The following is a 7,961-nucleotide window of genomic DNA, read 5'->3' as shown; positions in this document are numbered from 1 at the left end:
ACCTGAAGCATTGAGTATGATCATTCACTCATTTAATAAATATTTATTGAATTCCTACTGTGTTCCATGTACTGTGCTGGAGACTAGGAAATCAGCAGTCAGTAAAGAAAAGAAAAAGGGTTGATTCCTTCCTTCCAGTTAGGTAGGGAACCTTAAAATAACTCATGACCTGGGCAGGACAGACACTACTCTCCTCAGCATTTTAGGTACTAGGCAGATGACAATTAAGAGAGGATATGACCCTAATAAAAAATAGTAGCTCTGGAATTTACAAGATCCCTCAAATTGCCACTTTTAAATGTAGTCACTACTGTGTGACGTGTAAGGATGAAATTTCCAGACCCTCCAGTCATTTTTTAAGCAACCCTCCCCCTATTTCTGGAGGCACAAGGTATGAAGGAATCTTCCTGGCTCTACCTCTCTATTCAGGAAACAGTGGTGAATTCTCCCAACGCTGTTTAAACAATTTCAAAGCGTTTTTTTCTGAAGACCTCTTCTCACAGAGTGATGAGAAAAGCACAGATATGGCAATGCAGAGCCTTGGCTCCTGTTCCCGCTTATGTCTCTCACCAGCAGGTTCATCTCGGACAAGTCACATCACCCCTCTAGGTCTCAGTTTCCCCATCTGTCAGGGAAGTAGTTTGAGCCATGAGATCTCTAAGCTTCCTCTCCCCTGACACCTGACAACTCTGCCTGATCAACAAAAGGACAAGCGGCTCAGCCATACTTGACCTTCTCATTTGACCAGACATCGCATGTAACAGCTGTCTTTGCGGCCCAGGCCCATCCCGCAAACAGCAGCTCCGGGGAAAGTAGTGTGGTCCAGCATAGCCCAAAGTACCAAGTTCTAATCATGGACCCAACTGATCATGTGACCATAGGCAACCAATCCAACCTCTACATGTCATGGTTTCGTCCTCTCTCACACAACAGTATGATACAATCAAAGGTGAAGCCAGATGTGGAAATGCTTTGAGAATATTAAGATGGGATCAAGAAAGGGAAAAAAGAACTGACCTCAGTAACTTTGGAAAATGATGTTTTGACTGGAATCCACAAGGCTAAAGACAAAAAGAACTCTACAAAATCACAGTATTCTAGTCAAAATTTTGTTTTTCATAGAGATATGGGTTAGCAATTCTGAAACTACATGTATAATAGGGTTGAACAAATAACTATATAATATACAGATAATGGGAGCCAGGTTTCTTACTGTCAGAGAAAGAAGTGACAATGAAGAGAGGGGGAAGGCTAGAATGAATCCTGCAGTGCTGGATCAGAGTTGGAGATATCATTATGAAGTCATTTTTATTTACGTATATATGCAGATAGACAGATACTGAAATAAATACAGATATGTGCATATACATGGGTAAGTATACATGTATATATTTCCTAACTGTGTCCACAGAGAGGGTGTAGAAGCAATGACACCCCAGTAGCAAAAAGCACACCAGGAGCTCAGAACTTGGTTTCTAAATACCATTCTCCAGTAAAGGGCTCCTCAGAGAAAGAACTGATTCTAGGGCTGGAGCAAGGAAAATACATGGTGAGCCTGGAGCATCTTATAGTACCAGAAAGTAAAGAAAGGGAAAAAAATGGGGGATACATCAAAAGGACACAGGAGCCAACCTGAAAATTCTCAATGACCAAAGCTGCAACAATTTGAGAAAGTATTGGTTATAACTCCAAGAATAAAGTAAATATCCATGAGTCCATGCTGATATAAATAAATAATTGAATAACTAAGTCATGGAGAAGAGACAAATCTTCTTTGTATGTGGATTCTTCCTCCTCAAAGGAGTGGAGCTTCATATCCCTCCCTTTGAAAGTGGGCTGGACATGGTGATTCACTTCCAATAAGTAGAGTCTAGAAAGGGAAAAACAGTAACTTTACAGTGGAAAAAACTGACAAAGCCACCTTACCCATGTGATCAAGGTTAACCTCACCACTGATTAGTCATGTTGGTGTCATGTACCATCTGATATGGTGTGAAAAGCAAGGGCAGTTCACCTCTGTGGTATTCTTCCAGAAAATCCATAACCCTGGTCTAATCCTGAGAAAAACTCAGATAAATCCAAATTGAGGGACATTCAGTAAAACACCTGAAAGCGTCAAGGTCATGAAAAATAAGGAACAACTGAGAAACTTTCACAGATCAGAAGAGACTTGAAAACTAAATGCAATATGGTATCCTAGAACAGAAAAAAGACATTAGTGGGAAAACTGGGGAAATACAAAGAAAATCTGTAGTTTAGTTAATGGTATTATACTAATGTTAATTTCTTAGTAAAGTAACCCAGGGAAATGCTACCTGTAAGAAAGGATCGTTACACCTGCGTTCAGAGGTAAGGCTGGAATCCTAGACCGCTAACTACAGGATGCCCATCACAGTGGCCAGGGACCAGATATGCCATGGTTTGAAACAAATTCTAGGAGAGGACCAGAGTTAAGGGAGAACACCTTGGGTGAGAGTTGATAGCCGTCAGGGTGGGAGGTCGAAAGCTGTATGGGGCCTTCCCAGCCCTCACTCATGTCTCAGTGACGTGAACAGGCTCCCACAGGAAATCATTTCTGTTCTACCACTTAGTTCTTTACCTCTAGGCCAAGTCATTCTGTGGAAGCTGTTTCTCTGAAACGGGCCTGGTTTGTGATCAGAATCTATTGTCAGGGAGAAAAAGTTCCTTCTCCCACACAAATGCCAGGCAGTGGATGGTGCCAAATGGTCACAGGACCCTCATTTTCTGCAACAGTGATTGCTTTGTGTAAAGGGGGCAAGATGCCAGAGCAACTGCTGGGGAAACAGCCGGCTGCATCAGAGGACTCTGAGCTTTTGGGGAATTTCAGACTGTGATGGGTGGAAGAAAAAGAACTTCACCACGTGGTCCCGCCATCTTCCGGAAGTCCTTGTCAGGGAAATAGTGGAGAAACACTGTTTGTTCCTGTTAGGCAGATGCAACAGCAACACTGGTGACATCAGAGCAGAGACCCTCCAGAGGGGACAATGTTTAAAACTAAGCATCCTCTAGAATGAGTTACCAGAGTAGCCAAGGTTTTCAAAGAGGGGGGTTAATTCCTTTAAGTGTTTAACTTTGTTAATTTGGTTTTGATGCAGACCTTTTCAAAGCTTGTTACTTGCTCCCCCACCTTATTAAACAGAGCTGGAGAACATAAATTAACCTTTCTTGGGTGGTTGCAGGTCATCATGGTGAACAGCAGTTATGCCAAGTGCTTTGACACAGAAGACCATTCAGCGTTTGGGACGTTTGCTGAATGGGTGGTGATCTCAGCAACGGCCCTGAAATTTGCTTTCTTGAAAGAATTCCTGACATCAGCTCGTTTTTCCTTCAGAAAAGTGCGATGCATGTTCCCACTTCTTCACAAAGGCGAAAGAGCACTGACCCCAGAAGCTGTGTGACCTTGGCCAAGTGATGTCATCTCTTAGTGGCTCAGATTCTTTATCCGTAAAATCAGGAATAATGTTATGCAATTAGATAATGCATGTTTAAAACATGCACGAGATGCATTAGAACAATGCTTAGCAGAACAGTGCCCAGCGCATAATAAGAATTCAATGTGCTAATTATTACTATTTACAGATGAAGACAAGTCCCCAGATCGGATTGATTTAGTCTACTTCCTTTTGCTATGTGTTCACCAGCATTGCTATCTGGGAAGCCACACCACTGGTGATTTCATCCCATGGGCCTCATGTGGCCACCAGCCCATTGTGCAGTTTCTAATCAACGCGACTCACCTCCAGCCTGTAACTTGCCTAGTATGAAAGGGCAGAAAGAGATTTCCCTGGGTCAGTCTCCTCACCGGACCAGGGACCTCTGGCAATCCATCCCAGACGTCCCAGAAGGAAGGGCTCTGCAAAAGTGCGCTCAGGGTGGCGCCAACCGGCCGACTGGCCATTAAGGAACCGCTGTCTCTGCGCTCTTGGGGGCACTTCCGCTGGGTTTGGAAAATGAGCACCTGACTGAGATGGAACTAGAAAGCTCCGGGAGGCGCGGGCCCAGGACTTCATCAGGAACTGGGGGCAGTGGGGTGCTTGGAGCCCTGGGGCAGCCAGGGTACCGGCTGCCCACCCCTTGCCCCGTGCCCGCACCGTGAGTGGGCGTTGAGGGAGGAGGTCCGGAGACTCTCCCAGCGGATTTACCCAAACCCAAGACCCTCCTATTTACCCAAGTCACCCTCCCCACAGCCTGCGCTGCTTTTGCCTAGAAAGGGCGCTCAAGGTCAAAACCAAGTGTGCCGCTCCCCACACTCAGCGGGGCCCAGGGGAGGGATTTCAACAGCACCCTCACGGTCCCTCTATGATGGGAGGTTCCACCCCTTCGTTTTTGCTGCCTTCCTTCTCCCTGCTTTGGTGGATGCCATCCTGCAGACAGCACCTCCTCGGCTTTGCCAAGGCCCTGATGCAGGTTGCCCCGCTGGTGCTGGTGGAGCCCTTCCCCTCTTCTGCCAAAGACACAGAACCCTCTTTGCTAATAGATACGTACATACCTGCTCCGAACCTCCCACCACAGATACAGTAACTCACTAAAGGGATGAGCAAGAGACCAGGCAGGTTTGGGGGAGCCTCTCTCCTGGAAGCCGGGAGGGAGGCAGAAGTAGGACCCCGACCCCTGGCATGCTGCGGGCGTTCCGTCATTATTTAGTTTTGCTCTCCCCTTCCTCTTTTTCTTTCTCTGTATCAGCCCCTCTCTCTCTTCCCACCCCATTCACTCTGTTTCCTGCTCCATCCCTTCTTCTCCGAATTTCTCTCCTTTGGATGGATGCCTCCTGCCTGCCAAGGCCACACAGTAGGGTTGAGGGGGCTCCCTGGCTGTGCTCAGAGATTCTCCTGCCCCATAGGCTGCTGACCTCTGAACTAGCCTCCTACCCACAACCCTCCCTTTCCCTAAATTCACTCCAACTCCTTCTCCCCCACACCCACCCCCAATCTGATTCTGGCTTGGCTGATGTGACCTGGTTGAAGGAATCAGATTTATACCAACCTGAGCATCCACATTTACGCACAGTCACAGGATTTTCTGGCTTTACCAAACACCTCCCCAAAGTTTTTTAAATGCTACCTTATGAAGCAGTTTTCAGTTTGTTAGGAGTGATAATGATACTGCAGTTATATTTTTAAGTCCTTATGAGAGATATATTCTTTTAAGTATTTACAGGTGAAGTGACATGATGATAGGGGAGTAATCAGATGCGGGCATGGCCCTGGGCTGATGTTTCCTGGGCTTAGGTAACGGGTACCTGAGGGTTCATTATATTCTTCTCCACTGTCTCTCTTCATAGTAGGAAAGCTTAAAGTAATACTCTAGTAACCAAGAGAGAGAGAAATAAGTAAATGAACAAAGACTGGCAGAATGTTAAGAATTACTGAAACAGGGTGATGAATACATGTGGGTTCACTGTATTATTTTCTCTACTTTTTTATATGTTTGAAGACGTCCATGATAAAATTAAATGTTTAAAAATTTTTTAAAGATGCCACCTTATCCTGAATTCTTCGATCATGTAAAACTGCTCTCCTACTTAGGGTGCGCTGCTGAGATGTTGATGGACAGGTGTTTCCTCAAGGCCTCCAGTGCAGCTGCTGCCTCTCCTCTTAGATGAGCACACTTGAAATGCTCCAGAACCAAGACTTGCCTTGGCTGGGCACGGCTGCGTTTACATCTCCATGCCTTTGCACATGCTGTTCCTTCCACAGGGACTGCCCTTCCCTGACCCACCTACCTAACTCTCACTCAGTCTTGCCCTCTGCTGTCAAGCTTTCTCTGATCCTCCAGGCTTTGTGCCATCACTCAGTGTTTATTCCTCAGTGTTATACCATTCACCTTGAATTCTAATATGTGTTTTTATGCCTGGCTCCCACCCCACACTAGACTTTTAGCTACTCAAGAGCAGGGATTTTGTTTTAATTCAACTTTCCATAGTTTTGACTTCAAATACCCTCTATACCTTCATGACTCCCCAGTTAACACCACCAGCCAGACTCTCCCTTGAGAATGCACCAACCTCTCTCATCCTCACATCTCATCCTTCCTTGTTCAAGCACCATCATCTCTCACCCGATCAACGGCAAAAACTTCTTAACCATTCCCAAATTTGCCGCCTCCCTCTCAGTCTCTATAAGAAAGCCTGATCTTTCTAAGATGAACTTTCTGGGATGCCAGTATTATCCTAATAAAATTCTACCATGTCTCCATAAAGTCCAAATTCCTCAACATTAAAATGGATTGTAAGGCCCTTTGTGACTGGCCTCAGCTTATCTCACTATTTAAAATTTCTCTCCCCAGCCCTGCCCACCAACCCCCAATACACACAAACATGATAAGCTCGAGCCATTCGGAATGACTAGCTGTTTCCCAATGTGCGATTGACACTCTCTGTACGGCACAGACAGTGTCATTCACCAAATATTAAATATGCTCACCTACATTTCTTATCCTGTAGCAATCAGATGGAGCCATGTGACTAGTTCTGGCCAATGGGTTGTGAGCAGAAGTCATGTGGTTACTCCCAGACTAAAGCATTGAATATCCAGCTCATCTCTCTCTCTCTCTCTCTCTTTCTCTCTCTCTCTCTCTCTCTCTCTCTCTCTCTTTCTCTCTCTCTCTCTCTCTCTTCTTCCTCAGCCATATGTTGAAATAGTGGAGTCTTGAGACGGAAGCATCCTGGATCACTGAGTCACCCCATGGAAGACAGGTGCCCCGATCTCACATCAGGCTTCTCTTGAGTGAGAAAGAAACTTTCCTTGTGCTAAGCTACTTAGAGGCTGAGGCTTTTGTTTTTGTTTGTTTTTTTAACTGCAGCATAACCTAGCCTATCTCCTCCAGTTCCTTTGCACTTGGTCTCTCCTCTGCCTGTAACAAATTTCCCTCCTGCCTCTCTACACCCACCTCCACACCTGGCCGACTCCTGTTTTCTATCAGGCTTAGCTTAGCTGTCACTTTCTCCTGAACCCCCAAGTCTAGGTCTGGGATTCTTACTGAGAACTTCCTTAGCACCCTGTGAAATCCCCCTTAGCACTTTGCACTGTATATTATACTGGCCACTCATTTGCCACTTATCCCCCACTGGGTCTGCAAAGCTAGGGCCCATGCCTGTCTCCTTCACGGCTCCATCCCCAGCACCTGAGACAGGACTTTCGTGCAGGGGATTTAGCAAATATTTGCCCAATGACTAATCTCTGTATTCACAGAACCTAGCCCCTAGCTCAATAAATATTTGTTAAATGAATGAACGAATGACCTTACAATCCCTAAAATCAGACAAGTTATTTGTTCTACAAAGTAGCCCAATACTCATAAACAGACTTGAATGATGAAACTACACTCACAAACAGTTTTAGATATGCAAATTAGCATACTCACCCCTCAGCTCTGCCCTGGCACCAAATGTCAACTATTTTACTTTAGTGAGTCTTTGTTTGGTTCCTCTTCTAGTGGTAAACTATTAGAAATAATTGAGGAATTGTGAGGGTGGGATGTTCCCCGCTTTAATGACTTATACTCAGTTGGGGAAACGAAATACAAATGTTGAAAATCTACAGCCAGGTCCTCACTCTACTCCTCCCTCACTTTTTTCATGTTTCTTTAACTTTTCCTTCCCATTACCTGCTGGGACCACAGAAGGACCTACTCTAGTCATTAAAACAGCAGCTATGTAAATAAGGGAAGCCTCTTAAGCTCTAGTGCCACTTAAGGCCACAGTTGTGCCACTAAGCCACAGGCACTGCTGCTGAGTCAGGTGGCTGGGAGGGTCAGGGAGGGAGGCTAAGCGGCCGCTCTCCTTCGCTGTCAGATGCCTGCAGTGGCACTCAGGCCCTTCAGCTTCTCCATTTGTCATTTTCAGCAGAGCCAAGAGCTCAGGGCACTGGGGACTCCGGCAGGCTGCTGCAATTTTCCCCAAGGGTTTTAGCTCAGTCTGGGAGAAACCTTGAGAAATCAAC

Source organism: Lipotes vexillifer, unplaced genomic scaffold (assembly GCF_000442215.2).
Source record: "Lipotes vexillifer unplaced genomic scaffold, Lipotes_vexillifer_v1.1 scaffold39, whole genome shotgun sequence".
NCBI classification, from domain to species: domain Eukaryota; kingdom Metazoa; phylum Chordata; class Mammalia; order Artiodactyla; family Lipotidae; genus Lipotes; species Lipotes vexillifer.
The sequence above is the reverse complement of the archived record's forward strand: the minus strand, read 5'-3'. Positions refer to the sequence as shown.